The 22,813-nt window shown below is 63.8% G+C and overlaps 1 protein-coding gene across 2 annotated transcripts in view; it reads right to left on the bottom strand.

The window, feature by feature from the left end:
- The window catches only part of LINGO1 (leucine rich repeat and Ig domain containing 1), a 70,627-nt gene extending 68,083 nt beyond the window's left edge, over window positions 1-2,544 (bottom strand). The window contains exon 1 of one of the 2 annotated variants that reach the window (XM_077881981.1): window positions 2,409-2,544. The gene's annotated coding sequence lies outside the window, so the exon portion shown is untranslated. The remainder of the gene's footprint in view (window positions 1-2,408) is intronic. The other variant, XM_077881982.1, reaches the window with a different exon arrangement.
- Window positions 2,545-22,813: the final 20,269 nt, after the last annotated feature.

Genomic DNA, 22,813 nt, shown 5'->3' with positions numbered 1-22,813 from the left:
CTGGCTCAGCATGCAGGTAAGGTGTCCACTGGCCCGTGCATGCAACAAGACGTGACACCCCAAATGCCCCCACCTGTCGCAGTGCCTGAAACCCCTGCTTTGTGCTCCTTGCTCTCAGCCACCCTTGCCCAACCCCCTCTGAAACCCAGTTGTGGGTCAGTTTTCAGCTGTCTGGGTGCAGGGACTGTTGGATCCCTCAGTCCTGGGTGACTCGGGCCTAGTCCGAGCTCAGGGGAGCTGCATCCGAGGCCGCCCTGGGTGGGCACCAGAGCTAGGCTTCCTCCCAAGACCGCCAGGGCAGGGGGCTGCGGCCACCCCTCCGCCCCCACCCACAACGCCAAGCCCCCTACCCTCTCTGCCCGCTACTCTCAAGCAGAGGGTCAAGTTGGTTTGCTGGCAAGACACATGGTTCTCATTTTAATTAATTAAAGAAAAATCTAATCACTGCATTAAACTTCTCATTACTCCACTTGAATACCCGTTAAGTAAATTTAATTACCAGAGGATTGGGTTTCCCAGCCTCTTTCATTAGCTTCTGATAAGATGAGAAGCGGGGAGGGAGCTGGGCGGGAAGCAGAACAATGTCATTCGTGACCCGCAGAGGGCAGGGTGGGCACTTCCCCCCGGGTTGCCACGGTCAGGCCTCCGTGTCTCCCTGGGGACAGGCTCAGCCCGGGCTCTGGGGGAGACACTCCCACCCCAGCCGCCTTCGGGAAGGGCAAAGCCCGGCGTCCGGCTGAGAGCTTTAACCCAGGCCACTCTTGCTTATTTGTAATTTAGACCCCACCTTCCCCGAAAAGAGTCTGAGGCTACTAAGAACAGCACAAGCTGAAAATTAAGAAATCAGAAGGAGAAAATGAGACAGAGGAGGCCAGAGGTAAGGCTACTGAGCCACCACGTGGCAGCACTCTGAGCCCTAACGAGACGTGGGCCACAAACCAGCCACCTGCTTCCTGGCAGCCAAGGCAAAGAGAGCAACACGCTTCGGCACCGCTGCTGGAACCCACAGAGCGTTCACGGGGACGTGCCTCCCCGTCTGTCGGAAGGGTGCAGCCGAGGAAGGACTCAAGGAGACAGACAGTGGCCGGGGCAGTGAGCAGAGGCCTCCCGGAAAGGGAGGGACCCACACAGGCCCTGAAGGAGGATGCAGAGAGCAAGAAGGGGCACAGGAGGCGGGAGGACCACATGGCTGAGGCTGAAGGCAGAGGGGGAGAGGCGGGGAGCAGAGGGAGGACGAGGAGGCCTGGGGCGGGGCGGGAAAAGCTTCTGGAGAGGAGGGGACAACGGTCCACCCCGTCAGCAGACCCCAGGCTGGGCAGCCCAGCTCGGGGCCACCTTGTCTGCGGGGCGGGAGGTTCTGTGGTGTGAACCCGGGGACCAGCCCGAGGCTACGCTCCCTGAGACCACGACCTCACTCACGGGCTCATTCCTACCCCATTCCTGCTCTTCCCCCTTCCGGGGATCCCGACTGGCAATACTGGCTCCTTCCAAGTTTGAAGAGGATAGGATGTTCCCAGCTCCCCGGAAAAGGAAGGAGACGAGGACAAGGATTTACGGAGCACCTGCCAGACGCCAGCGCTTCGCACAGATCATTTCGAGTAGCTCTCGAAGCATCCCTGCCCGGTGGGGTCATCATCAGATCAGGAAACCGAGGCTCAGGGAGGCGCAGGGATTTGCCCAAGGACGCGCAGCACATCGGCATCTACCTGGGACTGGCGTCCAGCTGTCCAAGCCGGACAAACTCTACCGCTCATTTGTCACTTGCTTCCCTCAATCGGGGGTGACTCCTTCTGCAGCTAGACTCCAAGCTTCCTTTGGGGAACACCCTCCCTTCGCTCCTGGTCACACGGCTGGGGAGGGACAGGCCCTGACCCCCAGTCCCTTTAGGTTTCCAGGACCTGTGGACCCCGTTAAAGGGTCAGGACGATCCAAACAGGGATCCAATCGGGCCCAAGAGATCAACCCCAGGACTTCTGTTTGTTCCATCAAGAAAGCAGAATTCATCTCCAGCCCTGACCCCAGATTTTAACCTGGGAGCATGTTGCCTCAGAAACTCTTGGCGGACATCCTGTGACCGTGTCATGTGCCACGGCTCCCAAGAGCAGAGCCATCACCCAGGACGAGAAGCAGAGAAATACAGACAGGAAACAGGTCCTGGTCACATTGTTCGAGCCACTGGATCAAGCCCTGCCTGAAGCCCAACCTACCTCTGAACCCTTCAGTTATGTGAGCTGCTAATTTTATTTTATCCAAATGGTTTTTTTTTTTTTTTTTTTTTGCCATTGCAACCAAGGGAATTCTGACAGAGACCAAGTTCAGAAAGGTTTCCTTCTTATTCCAGAGACCACGAAAGCCCAGCTGAGTATCCCCAGGAGCCAGGGAGTGAGCAGAGTGAGGATGCCACCTACCGTGACTGCTACTGAGCCCCTCGGAGTCCTGAAGCTTGCAGAGCCCCCAGGCTGGGGTGAGGGGTAGGCTTGGAAGCTGGTCCAGGGACTGGATGGGGGCAGAGCCCTGTAGATGCAGGTGGGAGGCTGGGTGGCCTCACAGGCTCAAGGCAGCCAGGACATGGCCATGGGATCCCTGGAAAACAGGAGAGACAAGGGTGAGCAGTAGGGCTCGTAGCGGGACAGAGGAGCCCGTGGGCACAGGGGCAGGGTGAAGGCAGCTACTTTGGCAAAGGTGAGACCAAAGCCAGCCGAGCTCCTCTGCACACCCTCACATCCCGCCTCTGCTTCCCCCTGTTCACTGCACCCCAGCCCAGGCATCTCTCCTCCCCCTGCCGCACCTCCAGGCTGCAGAAAAGCAACTACGGGGGGGCTCCTCCAACAGGGAGGGAGAAACGGGGGCAGGCGTGGTCAGAACCCTGGGTCGCCAGAGCACGTGCACCTGCTGCTGGGGAGACGCAGCTTCACCCTCGTGCTGCGGGCTCCTCTCCCAGCAAGTGCCCGGCGCCGGCCTAGGGCTGGAGGCAGCCAGAGCAGCGCAAGGCGAGCGAGGTGGCCGTCCTTCTGCTCTCTAGGCCACACCCCCCAAAGGAGTCCTAGAGAAGACAAGGCACCCCGAGGGAACCGGTGACGCCTTAGGCTGCCCCCAGGCGGGAGACCCCTACCCTGTCCCTATGCCAGCCTCCCCTGGGCGCCGACCTTGGCTGGGGCTACCCTTCCAGAACCCGGACTCTCACCCAGCTTCTCTCGGAGGCCACGCTGGGACCTCTGGAGAGAGAAACAGGGGTGGGTATTTCAGACTCTGGAGGCTACCAGAGGTCCTGGCCTGTGCAAGGTCACTAAGCCTTGTTAGGCTCCTAATGAGTCCTCTGAGCTCTGGGCTGCTGGCCCTTCTTGGCATGATGACATGAGATCCTGAACCATAGCACATGAGGGCTGACGGGGTTTCTGGAAACGTCTCTTGACTAGCACAGTCCAGTAGGGCCTTCTGCAGCAACAGGAATGTTCTATACCCATAATGCCCAGCGTGGCAGCCACCAGCCATGACTGGATTCTGAACCGTGGACACCGTGACTACGAAAGTGATCTGAAAATCTTAATTAATTTCTATTTAAATCAAAACAGCCACAGGTGGCTTAGTAGCCGCCAGAGGAGACAGCACAGCCCCAGCCCAGCCCCTGGGTCCACGGAGAGGAAGGGATTTGCTCAAGGTCATGCAGGGCGTGTGGGCGAGTGACAGAGACACAAAGGCAAGACCAGAGCCTTGCTGCTCCGGCTCCCGGTGGAGCTCCTGCCCGCCGCCCATGTGGCCTAGGTTGTCCAGGCCGGACGCTTGTCACCCTCACACCCGATGTGCTGCTTTTCCCACCATGCTCAGTGCCGTCACACTGGCCGTGTCGCTGCCCCACTAGCCCTGCTGCCGCTCCTGGAGTAGGCTACAGGCCACCCTCCCGGCCACTGCCGCTGGCCCGGCCCTCGGCCCCCACCCAGAAAGCAGCCTCGGTCGGTATCCATGAGGTTGCCTGGGGAAATCACCACCCACCCCGCATCAGAGATGAGGAAGCGCATCAGGACACCTCTGCCCGATGGAATATTACGCGGCCGTTAAAAATGACAAACATGAGACTGGTAGCAACACGGAGCTACAATGATGCATTTTTTTAAAGATCTTATTTGTTTATTCATGAAATGCAGAGAGAGGGAGGCAGAGACCCAAGCAGAGGGAGAAGCAGGCTCCACGCAGCGAGCCCGATGCAGGACTCGATCCCGGGACCTGGGATCACGCCCCGAGCCTAAGGCAGACGCTCAACTGCCGAGCCACCCGGGCGTCCCGAGTTATAATGATGCTGAGCAAGAAAGCGGAGAAGATGGGGGAGGGTGGGGCCTGGGCGACAGCAGCGTCCGGGGCCCTGTGCTCACGGAGCCCACGCACACCTGCGGCGTCGCCGGCGGCAGATGACAAAACCATCTTGTGGATGGAGGAGCTGAGGCAGAGAAGCCACACGTGCTCCTGGGACACGGGCAGCGAGGGCAGTCGGGGCGTGAGCTCTGGAGTCCTGACCCGAAGGACAGGCTTCCACTGCTGCCTCTCCGTGCCGTGGGGCCTCCTGGGAGCCCCTTCCTTCCTATTTATTTACTCCTCTGATTTAACAAACTCCTCCTAAGCGCCCGCAGTGCGTGGGGAACGCGGCCTCGTGCAATCTGCACGGGAACCGGGGAGGGAGCGAGCGTGATGCCCTTGTTGTTGTTACTACTTTTGGATGAGGAGACCGAGGCATAGAGGAAGCCGCTCGCCTGAGGTCCAGAGCCCCCTGTACCCCCCACATGTTCTCCAAGGTTGCAGGCAAAGGGCAAGGAGGCAGACAGGGAAGACTTGTTGCCTTGGGTTGTTGCAAATACAAGTCTGTGTGTGTGTGTGTGTTTTCCGTTTTAAATTTCACAAAAATTCTTTCGATTCGAAAGAAAACGTTTCAAGAAATGCATGTCTCAAAATTCTTCTTTCAAAAACAAGCACACGCACAAAAATGAACACCTTGCAAGGTCAAGCTCCTGAGGCATCCGAGCAACCGATTACGTGAACATAATCCAGCTCCCAGCAGCAAAGCTCGTGTCTCCAGGCTTTCCTGCCCGTTTCCGGCGCCCTGACCCGCCCCCCCCCCCCCCCCCCCCCCGCTGGGCGAGACCCGCGCCTCCGAGGTCAGCGGGAAGCAGCCCCGGGCGGAGGGGACTGCAACAATCACCTTCCAGGCGGTGCGGCAGGCCGGCGGGGCGGGCACGCTGCCCGTGGGTCCCTCCGCAGGGCATCCAGCGGCCCTGGCCCTCAGGGGAGGCGACTGGGCCGGGCGGGCACGAGGTTACAGGGCTCCCGGGCAGCGAAGCACGTCTGCGTGCGTGTGCCCCCATGCACGCGGCGCTCCGGGCTGGGCCCGGCCCTCTCGTTAGAGGAGCAGATGACCCCCAGCCACCCGCACACACTCACGCGCACACGAATGTTCCACCCCGAGCTGCTGCGATACCCACAACTGTATCATCTGCTATTTCTCCTTCACGTGATCCCGAGTTTCCATTTTCTCTCCCCGACTTATTGAGCACGTACTGTGTGCAGGCCGCACGCCAGGCGCGGAGGGCTCTGGGCTACAAAGCAGACAGGTCTGACGCGCCCACGGGAGGGGCACAGAGGACAAGCAGACAAGCAAGGCAGGCGACCGACCGCAAAGAGCAGCAGGTACAACTAAGATCATCAAACCAGGGACGTGAGGGCGGGGCCCTGGGGCGGGGCTGGGGACCATCCTACCTGGGCGGACGCCGCACCTGAACTCACACCTAGAGGGTAGGGAGCCAGGCTCTCCTTGAGCAGCAGCAGGAGCAGGGCAGAGGTGGGCGGGAGGCCGGTGCTCGGGGAGCAGCAGGCAGGAGGGGGGCCCGGCGGGGGGCGTGGGCACAACTATGGGAGATGTGGCTGCGAGGGGAGCGGGGCCTCCGCGGAGGCCAGGGCCCGGGTGATGAAAGGTCGCCAGGGAGGTGGGGGGCCGGCCTCCTCGGGGTGCAAAGTTCCCGGGCTGCCGGGTGGAGACTGGCCTTACAGGAGCAGCCGGGAGGGCCCAGCGCCCCACGGGTGGCGAGGCGGGCCGCTGGGGACGTGAGAGCCGGCTCCTGGGCGGGTGGCAGGTGCGACAGTGGGGTAAGGAGAGGAGGCAGGGGGGACTCCCGTCTTCTAGCACACACGTGTCCTTCCTTCACCACCGCCCCACACCCAGCACCCAGCACGGGCCATCCCGGCCTCCCACGCCCCTGCCCCTGCCGCCTCTGATTCCAGAGCCCCTGCTCCCTCCTGGGGCCTGTACACGGCGTGGGAGGAGCAGGAGCGGAGATGCTGGCGAGACTGTCCCAAAAGACAGGACAGGGCTGGACGGGAGAGGGCGCCAGGGGGCTGGCCCAGAGCAGGCCCCGCCCGGGATGGGAGCCGGAGCCGAGCTGGAGCCAGAGCCCGGGCAGGCCCACTTCTGCGTCCTGGCTCCACCCGGACCCCCAGGACCTTCTGCTTCCCCAGGCTCGGCTCGCTCGCCCTCCTCCCCCACACAAGGCGGTGATGAAGAGTCGGTGAAATGAGATATGTCAAGAAGTGGCATTTTTATAAATATTAGCATCCTTCCCCTTTTGTTTTAAAACGACGGGTTAAAAAAGCCAGTTTGGGGGGATCCCTGGGTGGCGCAGTGGTTTGGCGCCTGCCTTTGGCCCAGGGCGTGATCCTGGAGACCCGGGATCGAATCCGACATCGGGCTCCCAGTGCATGGAGCCTGCTTCTCCCTCTGCCTGTGTCTCTGCCTCTCTCTCTCTCTCTCTCTCTCTGTGACTATCATAAATAAATAAAAATTTAAAAAAATATTTTTTAAAAAAAGCCAGTTTGGGCTTAGAGGGGCAGCTTCCATCCAGTGTGATAGAAACTCCAGAAGGGCTGCGCAGAGCCCAGGCAAGACAGCAGCACCCTTGAGTTCACCTCCCGAAGCATCCTGCAGCCTAACTGCAAGTCCTCCCCCGTGCGCTCCGGCCGGCCAGGGACGAGGCCCTCCGGCCCCTCGCAGAGGAGGCCCCAGCTGTGGGCTGGCTGCCTCGGGGGTCAGCTACGACTGGGGGCCCAGGTCACGCTGGCTCCGGGGGAGGATTTGCCGCCGCACTGGCAGGGCTGGCCCTTGGCTCTGCTGGCGACAATTTTTCTTTCTTTTTTTTTTTTTTTCTTTTTCTGGCAGGGACTAGGATGGAAGCTTGGAGGTAGGTCCAGCCCGAAAGGGGCCGATTAGGGAGGCAGGGTCCCCCGACCAAGCCCTCCACGTGCCCCAGGAATGGGCCACAGTATCCAGGCGTTACCAGAGCCTGGGGAAGCTCCGTGGGAGCTCCAAGGGCCACTACGCACAGGGGCCAGGGCCTCCGGGCAGCTGCAAGCAGCAGACACAGAGGCTGCGTGAACCAGCTGCTTCAGCTCTGGAGCCAGCGCAGCCACTTCCAGAAAGCCATGCCCGGGCATCTAGGTCCCGGCGAGAAGGTCTGTGATAACATGAAATCTGCCCACGGAGACCCTGACAGGAAGAGGCGGGCCTAGCACCCATGTTCCCCGGGGAAGCCTCAAAAGGCCTGGTCATGATTTTAGGTCCCTGACAAAGACACGCAGCGTTTGCATGCCCAGAGAGTGGAGCTAAGCCCAGGGAATAAGAGATTCTAGGGGGGACAGATGCCTGTCCATCATGAGGGGTAGTGAGCTCCCTGTCCCTGGGGGCATGCAAGCAGAGGTCTGGCAACATGGTATGTTGGGCAGGAATTTTGCACTAAATGCAGAGGTTGCTTTCAGCCGCGTGTTGAATTCTAGCAGCATAGGCGTCAGGCAGGATTAGGTTGCCTGGATCAAAGTGGGAGCCACAGAGAGTGAAGGGAAAGCAAGCGAGTGGCCAGAATAAATCACTGAACGTTCCCAAATATTCTCTGACCCGGATCTTCTGCTCATCCCGCGAGGTACACAGGGCAGGGTGACTAACCCATTTATAGGATGAGGCAACTGAGGCCCAGACAGGAAATGGGACCAGCCGAAGGTCCCACAGCATATCAGCCCCAGATTCTGGGCTGACGGCCCCACACCAGAGGCCTTCCCCGCCTGCACCCCTCATGGTGACCCCACCGCCCCTGCCCCGGAAGGAGCAGAAATCTCTCCGCCACCTGGGGTTTCATCCAGTTGCCGAGACCCTTCGTTCCTGACGCTTCGAGGTTCTTTGTGCTCGGCCCCCTGTGCCCTGGGAGGGGAGTCCCAGCCCGGGAGGTCCGTCCTCCCAGGCTGCCGGGGCCCCGGTCTTCCATCCTCCCCACTCCTTCCCCTGAGTCCAGCCACTGCCCCGACGTGGCTTCCTTCAAATCAGGCACTAGGCTTTGCCCAGGAAGTGGACTCAAGGAGACGGGCCCCTCCACCTTGGCCTCATTCTTCTCCTCGCACCTACGTGGGCGGCTCGTGGGCGGGGGAACCAGAACCGTCCCTGCCAGGCACCCCCCGACCACTTGCCCTTCTCCTATCCAGAGGGCATCGGGCAGGGCAGGTGGGAGCCTCCGGAGGGGGCGTCTCTCAGGGCAGCCACCTCTAGTGCCACCCCCCCCACACACCACAGCCTGAGCCCTCAGGATGCTCTTCCTCTCCAGGTGAGGGAATGAAGCCTCAGAGAGATTAGGGAACCCGTCCAAATTCAAACTACTAAATTGAACAGAAACAGCTTGTAAGGCCGGGAGTCAGAATTCGAACCCAGGACCGGCTGAGGCCAAACACGCCCCGCGTTGCTGGCACAGGAGTACGAGGCAGCTCCGAAGGCAGCCTGGTGAGCAGATGACGGGGGCGAGAAGGCAGGACAAGGGCAAGACTCTGGGCGGCAGGGACGGGTGAACTGACAAGTGGCTCCCGCAGGGGCCGGGCTGGGACAGCCCAGAAGTCACCCTTTTGATCAATGGAAAGCCACCAAGTGCCACTTTGCTGCCATCTGCCCTCCAGTCCAGCCCCGGGCGTCCCCAGATCCTTCCCCGGGTGTCCGGGCCTGAGCGGCACGTGAAGCCTCCCGCCTGGGGAGTTGCCCGTCGCGGGGGTGCAAGCCCGGGGCAGGGGGGCGGCGGGCAGAGGGAGGGGGCAGGGCCGGGCGTCCCCGCGCCCCGCCGGCCGCCGAGCCCCTCCGCTGTCCCCGGAGCGTGCGGGGTTGGAGCCACAGCCTCTCTGCTGAATCCTGAAGAAGGAAAATACCTTTTTTTTTTTTTCCAAGAAAGAGAGAGAGAGAGAGAGAGGCAGGGAGGGAGGAGGGAGCCGCGGGGAGGAGGAGGGAAAGCAGGCGGGAGAAACCTACCGTCGCCGCAGTCAAGGTCACAGGCCCGTGGTTGCGGGGCGCGGGCAAGGAGCCTTTAATCTGAGCTCAGGCCGCGGCATCTAGACGCTCGAGCCGGAGGACATCACTGCCCTGAGTGATCTGTCGCCTTCTATTAGGCTAAATATCTCTGTCTAATGGGGAATTATCCTCCGAAAAGGCAAACCGCCGGCCTCTGCAGGGAGGGGGCGCGGCGGGAACCTCTCGTCGTGAGGGTTCTCCCACGGGAGGGGGGAGGCAGGGAGGAACAGGACCAACTCAGAAAGCCACCCCCCACCCACACCCCCTCCCCGGAAAGTCACAGTCAGCAGCTGTTGGGTGCTTCTGGCGGGCGCCAGCCTCCCTCCCCCTCCTCCTCAGACTCTGCCTCCCTGCCTCCACTCTGGAGCCGGAGAAGGTGCCAGAGCCCGGGTGGAGGCCTGACAGCGCGGGGGGACGGCCGGTGACCCCGCGGGGGGCCTCCGAGCCTCTCTGAACCTGCTCCCCCATCTTCTGGACGGAGCTGTAACAGCCACCCACCGGGCGGCGGCGCCGGGCAGGGGAGGAGGCTGGCACCGGCCCAGCGGGGAGGCGCCCAGGACAGCCTGGCTCTGCTCTGCCCACTGGAGCGCACCGCCCCTGCAGCCCCTCCTCCAGGACACACGCACTCCAGGAACCGCTCGTGAGTATCTCCTGCAGCGTCCGACCCGCCGGGCGAGCCCTCCCAGGTCCCTGGGCCCGGGTGGCACATCCTTCGCCCCGTGTCCCCCAAGCCCCCTTCCAGGTCGGGGCACCCAGAGCTCTGCCCAGGTTTGCAGGCTCAGAGGCAGGGCCCGGGTGCTCTGGAAGGTAACAGGCAGAGGAAGGCGGTCAGCGCCCGGGGAAGCAGGAGTGCGTGAGAGCAAGGGGGTGGCCAGACCGCCTGCAGGACCGTCAGGGCACGAGGCGGGGCCGGGGCAGGGCAGAGCAGCACAGAGCCGGGGCTGCGGCTGGGTTCCCCGCACAGTGCTGACAAGCCGGAGGCTCGGGCCAGGAGGTCCCAGGGGGCAAGAGGGGCAGGGCTGGCCCAAGAGGAGGCACGGGTCAAGTGACTCCAGCCGGGGGGGCGGGGGGGGTGCAGGGCAGTAGGGGGGGGAGCCGGGGGCGACCCTGCAGACCCCGCTCCTCGGGATTCCGCAGCCCGTCGTCTGCGGCAAAGCTCTGGGCGGCTCGGGGGAGCCTCTGCTGCAGACACCTGCTGCTCCTGCGCAGCCGGCTGGGCCAGGAAGGCCGCTGCGAGGGCGATTCCAGAACAAGTGACTGCAGCCCAGGGGGCCCCAGGAGGGAAGGCCTCCCCCAGGGTAGGTTGGGGCTGCTGGGCTGCCCACGTCCCACTGCAGACCCGAAGGGCCAGCCCAGAGTCCCCATGGTGGGGCGGGGGTGCAACTCATTCATTCATTCAGTCCGTCAGTCCGTCAGCAAATGCTCTCTAATGCTTTCTGTGAACTAGAGGTACAAGCACCCCCAAGGTCCTGCATCAGGGCATTCACAGCCTAATGGGACAAGTGCGTACATGGAGCCCCCAGGGAGACAAGGCCAGCGATCCAGGGACTGCACCAGAGTGAGCCCAGCTTGCTGGGGAAACGGCAGGAGGCCTCCAATCCAGGAGGGCTTCCAGGGGAAGGGTCCTTGAAGAAAGGCCTTAGGGGAAAAGGAACTGGGTTTATTTATTTTAGTTTTTTAAAAAATATTTTATTTATTTATTAATGAGAGACAGAGAGAAAGGCAGAGACACAGGCCGAGGGAGAAGCAGGCTCCATGCAGGGAGCCCGACGCAGGACTCGATCCCAGGACCCTGGGGTCACGCCCTGGGCTGAAGGCGGCGCTAAACTGTTGAGCCACCAGGGCTGCCCAGGAACTGGCTTTAAAAGCAGTGGAGCGAGGTCTGCAGGCAGAGGGGCAGCCTGTGCCAATGCCCGGGGGCATGGACGGCGGGCGGAGGGGGAGACCGCTCCTCTCCCTCGGGGAGGGCCCTGGGTGCAGAGGCAGGGCCTTAGCTCTAACCTGGAGAGCCTCGGGCAGCCTGAAGGGTTGGTTCTAAGTGGGTAGTGACAGGGCCCAGTGAGGACGGACTACACAGGAGGAGACAGGGAGCGGGGAGTCGGGAGGGAAGGTGGGGCCCAGGGCAGGCAAAGGGTGCGGAGGAGGGGCGGGCGCAAGAGCGCCTGGGAGGCCAAGCCTGCAGAGCGAAGGCGAAGGCGGCGGCGACGTGGTGGGTCGGGAGCACCGGCCCCGCCAGCACGAGGGCCACCAGCCCAGACGGCGCCGTCAACGTGCTCGAGTCTTTTTCAAATCCAGCAGCTGCTCGGATCGCACACGTTCAGGTGAGCAGGTGCGCCGGGGCTTCGTGACTGGGTTCACTAGCGCAACAGGCATCTGTGCAGCGCCCACTGTGTCCCGGGGGGGGGGGGTGCCGAGAGCCAGGAGAGCTGCCCAGGAGGTTCCCCGGAGGCACGGGGCGGGCGGGCAAGCAGGGCTGCTGCCACGGCCCGGCCCGAGAGCCCCTCGGCCACGCGGGGGCCAGTCCCCGCAGACTCCGGGGGCCTCGCGACGCCTCTGCTCCCTTGACTTCTACTGACCCGAGTTTAAGTGCCCAGCAGCTGGGGAGTGGCCGGGAGGGCGGCCACGCGGGGGGCCCAGGAAGTGGGGGGATGCAGAAGAGGTGGGGGCTGCGGCCGTGGGGGGCCCGGTTCTCGCCACACTGTAGGGTTCCTCAACAATCAGGCGAGCTGCCAGGTGGAGGGGGGTGAGAAGGGGGCTGGGGTGCGCCCAGGGGGAGGGCCTCACGGCCACGGGCCCCCTAAGAGCACGCACAGCCTTGCGAGCTGCTCCCCCAACTGCCCCTCGCCCACCCCACCCGGCGCGTGCCTGGCCCTGCCCCAGCTACAGCCCTGGGAGGAATCGACAGAAGGCAAAAGGGAGGATCCACTCCTGGGAGAAGGGGCGGAGCCTGGGAGGCTTCACAGAGGTGGTGGCTTCTTTTTTTTTTTTTTTTTTTTTTTTGAGGTGGTGGCTTCTTAACTGCTCCAGGCCTCACCTTGCTCTTCCACGAAATGGGACTGCTATCCTCCTCCCCCTCTTCCTCCTCCCCCTCCTCCCCCTCCTCCCCCTCTTCCTCCTCCTCCCCCTCTTCCTCCTCCTCCTCCCATCTTCCTCCTCCTCCCCTCCTCCTCCCCCTCCTCCTCCCCCTCCCCCCCTCCTCCCAATGACGACAGCTGAAGCACGTGCAGCGCTCAGTCTGCGCTAGGCCCTGTGTGAGCACCTGGTGCCCAGAGATGGAGGCAGGGAAGAGGCGAAGCCTGGCACACTCCTAGACCCCCTTCTGCTGGTGTTGGGTGGCAGGCAAGGTGGGAGTGGCTGGTGGCCGAGGTGGAAGAGCGCCAGGTGCTTCCAGCCTCGGGAGCTGAGTAAGTGGAGTGGGGGCGGGGCTGCAGGGGCAGGGAGGCTTCCAGAGCCAGGTCGGGGCTGCGCAGGGCTGCGGTGGCGGCGCCTCAACCCGGCCCTTGCTGCGGTGCTGAGTGGGGCCTGCACCTGCGCTTCCCCCATCCTGCCCTCCCAGGACCAACCTCACCCACATGCCAGGTTCCAGAAGTCCTTGGGCTCGAAGCAGGCAGGGGTGGAGGGAGAAGGAGGGAAGAGGAGACAAGCAGCTGTGGCCCGCGCCGTGTGTGTGTCTACGCGGGAATTGCACAGTAGCCCGGAGGGTGGGACTACTCCCACTTAATGAGGGAGCAAGCTCCCGGGGGTAGTGCCCCTTGCCCGAGGTCACAACCGGGACTCACACCTACAACTGTCTGTTGAATGGACCCGGAGGTGGATGCCAGAGGCCAAGAGGGCTCGCGGGGCTGAAGGTGGAGGGCGTGTCAAGCAGTCAGCAGGCCCAGGACGGGTCTTTAGGGGCAAACTCTTCCTGACACCCTTCCCAGTGGCTGCAGGTCGTCCCGTACCCACGGCTGGTGGCGGCGGGGCAGGTGGGGGGTGGATGGGGCAGTTTGAGAAGATGAGGCAGGAGAGGGTGAGAGAGGTCTCTCCTCTGGCTTCCAGCAGCCCTCTGCCCCACTCACCCCTGCCCCAAAGCATCCCAGCTCCCTGGTGGGTGGGGCACCTAGGAGGCCCTTGCACGTGGCTGGGGGTGTGGTTAAAGGGAGATGAAACTCCGCCCAGAGCTACGACAAGGCCACCTGCGGCCCAGGGACAAGGAGCACCGGGAAGGCCTAGGAGAAGGGGTTGCAGTGCCCGGACCCCCGCAGGCGCAGCATCATCCCTTTGAGTCCTCAGAAATGTGCAGTTTCCAGAATGCTGAGCCTGGGCGAGGCACCACCCGGGAATATCGGCCGGGGGAGAGAGGGCCCTGAGGGTGGCCCCTTCCGCTACTAACACACTATGCTTCTTGGCACAAGTGTCATCCCCTCTCTGGTCCCCAGGTGCCCCGTCTGCAGAGGCTGGCGCACACCTGACGGGGCTGGTGGGGCCCCCAACACGCCACCCCTCCCCACGCCTGAGCTGACTGCGGGCCGTGAGCCCGGCGCCATCCTCCAGGCCTTCCCTTAGCCTCTCAACAAGGCCTTGATGCAATCAGCAGCAGCACCCCATTTGCTAGGAGAGCACCCCGAGGCTCCGGCGTGAGAAGGGCCCCTCCCAGGGGTCCAGGAAGAGGCGCAGACAAGGCCCCTGGAGCGCAGCTCGTCCAGCACTGGCCGTGGCTCCAGGCTTCCACCTGCACCCCCCCACTCCCCGCGCAGCCGCAGCTCCATCCATGGCCAAGCCCTCCTCCTTCTAGACTTCACCCCTGCCCAGGTGCCCCCGTCCCACCTGTGCTCCTGGCACGGCCCTGACCAGAGCACACAGCATCATCGGCTCGTGCTCCTCCTCTCAGCAGCTCCTTGAGCGGCGGGAGCTGTCTCCCTCTCCTTTCTAGGCCCCAGCCTGGGACACGGACGGACTGGCCTGGGAGCCGGCAGGGGTGCGTGAGAACCGGGGGGACAACTGCAGGACCGTCACCGTCCCCTCCGCCACCCCACCGAGCTTCAGGTGCCCCAGCGTGGACAGAGCCGCTCCCATCCGCCTCACAGGCCCGCCGGGGTTTCCAGAACAGCGCCCGTAAGCCGGGGGGGCGGGGGGAGGCTGCTGACCCTCCGTCCACCCCGCCCTCCAGGGACCTCACCCAAATCCTGCACCGCGTCTCCCCATCAGATTGTCCGAATGGCCTACAAACGGGCAGACTCATCACCGAGATGCCTGAGGCCAACAGAAGGGCCAGGAAGCCCCCAGAGAACTGGCCCGGGGCTCAGAATCCCATTATTAGAATGTGATTCCTCTGTGGGCTCGTGAGTGTCCGGTTTCCACCAGGGTGAGGAGCCCGGGAGAGGGGACATCTAGGAACACTGGCAGCAGGTGACAGGGCCCTGGGGCTCCGGCCCCTCCTCTCTGAGGACCTACCCAGCGTCGTGGCGCAAGCGTCTTCCTCTCTTGGCCTCCGCCACCCGCTCCGTAGATGAGGTGTCCGGGCCTCCACGAGGCAGGGTGGCCCTCTTCACACTATTTCCTAAAGGAGGCAAAACAGGAAAATGCTTGTAGGGTGATGCCAGCGCGGTGGGAAGGACCCTCCAAAGCTCTCGAACTCAGGACCACGGCAGCCCAGCGCCTCCACTCGGACTATCGCCTCCCTTCCCTTCCAACAAAGGGGCAAAGCCAAACTGCCGGGCTTGATGGGGTCCCACCGGCAAGCCCCCCCGCCCCCCCCCCAGTCCTAGCCCCGTGAGGACAGGACCTGGCCCAGGAGGATCCCTAGTCCGTCCTCAGGCCCAGCCGGCCTCCCCCGGGAGCCCCAGCCCGAGGGAGGCTGAACTAACAGCCCCCCCACCCCCACCCCCACCCCGTGCACACGGGAAAGGGAGCAAGTGGGCCTGAGTGTGCAGGGCTCTGCTGAGAGCTCGCTGCCCCGGGGGTGCTCAGGGAGCCCGGGAAGGGGGGAGGGACAGAGACCCTGCTCCCAGCCCCACCGCGGGACGAGCTGCCTGACCTGAGTCACTCTGCCTCTGTGAGTCCCAGTCTCCTGGTCTCCAAGAATAAAACGCACCCAGAGGGGCCGGCACATGGCAATTCTGGACAAGCCACCGACACGGTGACCAGATTCCTGGCCAGCGCTTTGGCTTTCGCACGTCAAGGCCCAGAGTAAGCGATGTCGGCCTTGGGCACTTAAGTAATAAGCCCCTTGGGGGAGGGGAGCCCTGGGAGCCCAGAGGGAGCGTGGCCGTGGAGGGTGTGGGGCCGGCCCCAGGGGCCTCCACCAGAGAGCCTGAGCCCTGGCCCTGGTCACGCACTGAGCCCCCATCCTGCTCATCTGATCCTGCCCTCCCATGAGCCCTGATCCTACCCACACACCGAGCCCCCATCCTGCTCACCTACTGAGCCCTGATCCTACCCACACACTGAGCCCTGATCCTACCCACACACTGAGCCCCCATCCTGCTCACCTACTGACCCCTGATCCTACCCATACACTGAGCCCTGATCCTACCCACACACTGAGCCCTGATCCTACCCACACACCGAGCCCCCATCCTGCTCACCTACTGACCCCTGATCCTACTCTCCCATGAGCCCTGATCCTACCCACACACTGAGCCCTGATCCTACCCACATACCAAGCCCCCATCCTGCTCACCTACTGACCCCTGATCCTACCCATACACTGAGCCCTGATCCTACCCATACACTGAGCCCTGATCCTACCCACACACTGAGCCCCCATCCTGCTCACCTACTGACCCCTGATCCTACTCTCCCATGAGCCCTGATCCTACCCACACACTGAGCCCTGATCCTACCCACATACCGAGCCCCCATCCTGCTCACCTACTGACCCCTGATCCTACCCATACACTGAGCCCTGATCCTACCCACACACTGAGCCCCCATCCTGCTCACCTACTGACCCCTGATCCTACCCACACACTGAGCCCTGATCCTACCCACACACCGAGCCCCCATCCTGCTCACCTACTGACCCCTGATCCTACTCTCCCATGAGCCCTGATCCTACCCACACACTGAGCCCTGATCCTACCCACATACCAAGCCCCCATCCTGCTCACCTACTGACCCCTGATCCTACCCATACACTGAGCCCTGATCCTACCCATACACTGAGCCCTGATCCTACCCACACACTGAGCCCCCATCCTGCTCACCTACTGACCCCTGATCCTACTCTCCCATGAGCCCTGATCCTACCCACACACTGAGCCCTGATCCTACCCACATACCGAGCCCCCATCCTGCTCACCTACTGACCCCTGATCCTACCCATACACTGAGCCCTGATCCTACCCATACACTGAGCCCTGATCCTACCCACACACTGAGCCCCCATCCTGCTCACCTACTGACCCCTGATCCTACCCACACACTGAGCCCTGATCCTACCCATACACTGAGCCCTGATCCTACCCACACACCGAGCCCCCATCCTGCTCACCTACTGACCCCTGATCCTGCCCTCCATGAGCCCCGGCCCTGGTCACACACCGAGCCCCGCCCCAGTCACCAGCTACTGCGTCCAGTCCACACCAGAGGCCAATGTCATAGCCGGCCCCGAGGAGGGCTGCTGGGTTCCCATCCTCTCGTGGAAAACCTGCTGGGTTAATTTTCACATGAACCAGCCCATTCCTGTGTGCCCCCTGGTCCCTTGTGCCTCCTGTTCACACCCTCCCCGTACCTTCCGGGAAGGCGCCCCCCCCCGCCCCCAGCTCCACACCCATCACCCTGGCCATGTTTCCTAGGCACCCCAACCAGTTCTGTCCCCTGACCACAAGCCTGCCGTCGCGGCCTTTGGTATGTTTTTCCTCTCGGACCTCAGAAGATGGAGAGCTTGGAATGCCTGAGGGAAGAAGCCTCAGGCCTCATTCATTTCCTGGGCTGTCTGTCCAGGCGGGGACCCTGAGGTCACTGGGGGTGAATGGGAGCCCCAAGACTCCCGTCCTGGCCCGGTGCTTTTGCTACCTCTGTCCGCCCCAGCCAGCCAGCAGAGGAGGGGCCCCCGTAGACAAGTCCCCGCAAGTCCTAAGCCCCCTCCCATGTCCAGCAAGGGGGTAGGAGGTAGCAGAGCCCCAGGGAGCCAGCCCGTCCGGGGCTCCTCTGCCTCCACTCAAGGCTGACTTTAGACGCTTCTCAGGCTGAACGATTGAAAGACTTTTCTAGATCCTTCCTGGCATTATGGGCTGCAGAGCTGAGCTGCCTCCCACCATCCCAGGGTGGCCGAGGCCCCCGGACCAAGAGCACCGCAAGTGCAGCACAAGGGGAGGGTCCGGAACTGAACCCAGATGCGGCCCTGAGTGAAGACCAAGCCGGCGACACTGGGAGATGCCACCCACCTAAAATCCCACCGTTCACAGCTCGTGCATTGCTCTTCTCAACTGTAAGCCTGGATGAGGGTGGGGGGTCACCTCGAGAGGCCACGGCTCTGGGTCCATGTCCTGGCTGGGGAGACACTCAGCTGGGTGGCCTTCCTGAGCTGCAGAGCCATCATCCGCGAAACGGGGATAAGAATACGTCAGCTGCCTGATTGTTCCCACGAAAACCCTGACGTCCCTGTCCCGTCCCCCAGGGACAGCCCCCCCACACCTCCTCCCCGTCCTCCCCGAGGCCCTCGCCCTCTGCCAGCATCCCTGTCTCTGCGAATGTCCCCACTGGCCCCGCTGCACACGCCAGAAGCCGGGGAGCCCCTGGGACCCCTTCCCAACCCCCTTCCTGCAGCCCAGCACGGTCCTGAGTGTATCTCCAACCTGCTCTGCACCTCCTCCCCCGCCAGGCCCACCGCCACCCGCTGGATGCACCCGTCTTCCTTCTGCCTCTGCGTCCCCACAGTGACCAGGGCAGGATCGCTGAGCCCTAAGTTAGACGAGGTCCCTTCCTTGCTCAAAACCATCCATCAGGGCAGCCCGGGTGGCTCAGAGGGTTAGCGCCGCCTTCAGCCCAGGGCCAGATCCTGGAGACCCGGGATTGAATCCTGCGTTGGGCTCCCTGCGTGGAGCCTGCTTCTCCCTCGGCCTGTGTCTCTGCCTCTCTCTCTCTATGTCTCTCATGAATAAATGAATAAAATCTTAAAAAAAAAAAAAAAATCCAACAGCTTCCTCTTAGGACAAAACGCACCCGCCCTCCTTACCGTGGTCCACGTGCTGTGCCGGGCCCAGCCCTGCCGCCCACCCAGCCCCCACCTCCTTTGGCTCTCATCCTCCCATTCCATGACCTTCCTTCTAGCTCCTCAAGCGCCAAGGCTCCTCCAGGCACGGATGTTCTTGGCCCCTCCTTGCTCAACAAACGGGAATCCTCCCCTGAGGTTCATCGCTCGGGAGCAGTCGGGACAGTGTGCCCTCGCTGCTTTGCCAGGCAGCCCCAGAAGCCACCTCTGGAGTCCCAGAAGAGGAGTCGGCGGGCCCAGACACTCGAATCGGCCCGGCTCTGCCTCCTTGGCCAGTGCCCATGGCTGTGGCTGTGCCAGGACGCCGTGCAGAGCCCCCGGAGGAGTCAGTGCAGCTCGGGGCAGGGCAGGGCCTGCAGCCAACCGTGGCCAGGTGTGCGGTGAGCGCCTGGCACCTCCTGCTCCGGCCCCGGGCAGGCCCGCGCGACGGGCTTCGGGGAGGGGACCCAGGCTACCTGAGATGGTCCCGGAGGCGGGTGGACCGTACGGTCCCCTGGGACACAGAGCCAGAGGCCTAAGCCTCCCATCATTCAATCACAGCATAAATGTGTGCCAGGCTCGGGCCCTGGGGGTGTGGGCTGAACAAGCCTCGCCCGGCTCCTGAGTGACCATGACTGGGCGAGGCGACCATACCAACGAAAGCACCTTCGGGCCCGCCTGTGCCGAGGGGTGAACAGGAGACGGGAGCACAGCCTGCGGCAGCAGTGCAAGCCGGGGAGGGGCGGGGGGGACCGGGACAGGGGAGGGGATCCTGGTGCCAGACGTGCCCTAGGAAGGGTCTGCGCGGACAGTGTGCTCAGGAGGCCGGGGCGGGCGTGGGGCAGGCGGGTACCAACTCCCCCTGCCCCCCAGCCCACTCCAGCTCCCGCCCACCAGGCTGACGCCCGGGAGCCAGGCCTCTCTCCGGAGCCGTCCCATCTCGGGCACAGCGGCTCCCTTGGGAGAGGGGTCCAGGCTCCGCAGCGTCACTGACATTTCCACAAGCTGCCAGCCCCTCCCAGGGGCCCGGCTCACTCGTCAGTGGGGACCAAAGTGGTCACCACAACCTATCACAGTGCCAAACCCCGGAAAGGTCAGGACAGCAAAAAAAAAAAAAAAAAAAAAAAAGCCCCATGGGGGTATATCCAGCGAGGGGCACCCCACGGCCCTCATTTCTCCCCCTACAGCTCCCCTGACACATGCCGGCACCCTCGCTGGGGCGGGTGCGGGGGAGGCTTGGGAAGTGGGCAGGATGGGGTGGGGTCATGGGAAAGGGAAGCCACCGCCCAGGACACGGGAGCAGGGACGGGGCACAGGGGAGGGCAGGGCTACCGAGGGACCCCGAGCCGTTCTCGGCCCCCTCGGGGCAAGGGCCGCAGTGTGGGTCCACTTGCCCCCGCGAGCCCCACACCGGGCATCCCACACCCGTGGCCACAGCCCCTGCTCACCACAGCCCTTGAGGGAGAGACAATCCTGATCATCCTGCACTCGGGGAAACAAGCTCAGGGAGGCCACGGCCTTGCCCAAGGTCACACAGCCGGGATCGGGGCCGCAGTGGGGCGGCAGCAGCTACTCCCCGCACAGCTTGGACAGAAGCCCTGATTCTGGGGAAGATGATCCCAGGGAGCTGGGCCGGGGTCCCTCCTCAGGGGTGCCGGGGACGGCTGGGCAAGCGGCCGAGGGCAGGGGCTGGGCCTGTTGGGACCAGCAGGCAAGCTCCACCGGGCTCCGGGCGGGTGGGCTCGGAGAGAGGCTGGACGGTCCCCAGTGAAAGTGGGGGGGGGGCTCCGAGCATCGCAACGTGAGCACCGATGTCCCCAACCCAGGCCTCTGCAGCTCTGCTCTTTCTCTGGGAGGCTCTGACTTCCTGGGGCCTCCAAGAGGGACGAGGGGCCCAGACCCCGGGGGACAAGGGGCCGGGGAGGGGGCAGGGGCTCGGCTGTAGTGGCCAAGCCAGCCGGTCGTGAACGCCGTCCCGCGATTTCGGCGGCGCCAGGCAACCGCCTGTCCAGAACCCCCGTCCTGAGCAAGGTAATTACAGTCCCTCCTGTGTAATGAGACGGGTTTTAAAGGCCATTCAAAAGAAATTCCTTATAATGAGGTGACGGGGTTTACGGTGCTCCACATCAAGGCGGCTGGTAATTGGCGGGACCGGGGCTGAGTCCCGGAGCGCAGCCGTGGAGTCCCCAACCCGAAAGGTGAGAAGAACCGGAGACACCCCAAGGCCTGGGAGGTCAGACAGGGCCTCTGCCAGAGAAGCGGCGGCGCGCCCAGTGTCCCCGAAGGCCGAGGGGAGCCTCGAAGGCGTGCTGGGGCCCTGTCGAGGCGTGGGGCTGGGCGAGGGCAGTGGGGGACCCGCGGGCGTGAAGTCACAGGAGACGAAGTCTGGGCTCAGGGGAAGGAAGGAGAGCGAGTGGACTGGCTTGAGCCGCGGCCCCCGGCCCCCGCCCGCCCCCTCCGCCGCGTCGCCTGGGACCTCAGACTGACTTTATTTGGAAACAGGTATTTGTAACCGCGGAGGTAAGCAGCTGAGGTGACGTCATCCTGGGTTAGCGTGGATTCTAATCTAACAACTGGTGTCTTTATAAAAAGAGGTAAATTTGGACACAGACGCACACACAGGAGAACGTCACGTGAAGACGAAGGCAGAGATTGGCGTGATGCCTCCGCGAGCCAAGGAACGCCGAAGACTGCCAGCAGCCCCGGGGAGCTGGGAGAGGCCAGGGGTCCCTCCTGCAGGGCCCTCGGGGGGAGCGTGACCCCGCCAACTCCCCCACTGCGGACGCGAACCACGAGTGCAGCCCCGTGCTGAGGCAGCAGGTCTGTGGGAATTCGTTTCAGCAGCCCCGGGGCGTGCAAGCAAAGCCAGGGGTGGCTCTCGTCCCCCCACCACTCTCAACAGCTGCCAGGGCAGGTTGGCGCTGACTCCCCCGCGAGACGTCCAAGAAACCGGCCAAGACAGAGTGGCCATTCCCAGCCCACAGATTTGGCAACTGAGGCCCACGGAAGGCAGAGAGCCGGCGCCCGGTGGCCACCCCGGCCCGGAATCCTGGCATCTTGGCTGCCAGCCTGGGGCCCTTTCGGGCTCGCCGCCCCGAGTCTACCTCCTGCCTTCCCAGGGGCAGTTCGCTCACCGTCCTGGACGGCCGAGAAAAGTCCAGGTTCCCTGTCCCCCGCTGTCCCAGAGCGGATGTGCCCTCAATGCCGAAAGCCCAACTCCAACCGGACGCTTCCGAGGGAGCCTCGCGGCCCATGGCCTCCGACGTGCGTGTCGGGTGCAGTCACCGGGCGAGGCGAGCGCCACACGGGCTGATAGACCCTGACTGAGCGCCTGCTGTGTGCAAAGCCCGGGCACGGGGCGTGGGGGGTGCACATCAAAATCAGGGGAAGGCAGGACCCTGTATCTCCTTGGGGACCCAGGGTCCACGCAGCTCAGACCAGCCAGCGAGCCCCCGGGGGTGACCCCAGGCCAAGTGTGACCTCGGGCTTGCATCCTAGGCCCCGTCCTAGGCCCCTGCCTGGCAGGGGAAGGGAGGGAGGGAGCGTGGCCGAGGGACGGCAGTGGCTCCTGCGTCTCCTCTGGCTCCTTCCAGGCCTCTGGGCCCCGCGCCCCCACCCGTGTCTGGCCGGAGCTGGGAGGCGAGTGGAGGCCCTGGCGCAGGCACACTCGCCGGCCAGGGCAGCGCAGCTCCCAACGCTGTGATGGGCACTGCCCGGCGGGGACGCATGGGAGCTCTGAAGCCACCTGCTGCGACCTGTCCAGCGGACGATGGGCCACCGGCCGGCACAGAGTCGGGCCCCTTCTAATTAGGTGCGGCTTTGAACGCCGAGGCAGCCGATGCACGAGGCGCCAGCCCGGTGTCAGTGCGCGGGGCTGCCTCTGCTCCCTCCCCGCTTGACGCCAAAACCCCCCAAAGTCAAAGGTTCCCCCGGAGCCCTGCTTTCTGTCGGGTGGCCCTGGCAGGGAGCCCCAAGCCCGCAGCTGCGTCCAGCCCCCGCGACGGAGCCGGGCGCCACGACCACCTGTGTGCAGAGCGGCTGGCTCGGGGTCCCGGGCACCTGGCCAGTGGCACCCTGGCGCCGGTCCCCCTGCGTCCCCTGCTTGGCGGCTGCACGCGTGGGGGGCCACGGGTGATCTGATGGCCCCTTTCCCACCCCTGGCATCGGTCCGCGAGCCCTGGGGCATCTGGCTCACGCGTCCCTGGAGAAGACTGAGGCCGCAGGGAGGCGCCAGCCCCCAGGGCCCACCCGCCCGCCTCTGTGCTCAAGCAGGACCCCTTGTCCCG

This window comes from Canis aureus, chromosome 32, assembly GCF_053574225.1.
Source record: "Canis aureus isolate CA01 chromosome 32, VMU_Caureus_v.1.0, whole genome shotgun sequence".
Taxonomy (NCBI): Eukaryota; Metazoa; Chordata; class Mammalia; order Carnivora; family Canidae; genus Canis; species Canis aureus.
The sequence above is the reverse complement of the archived record's forward strand: the minus strand, read 5'-3'. Positions and strand labels throughout refer to the sequence as shown.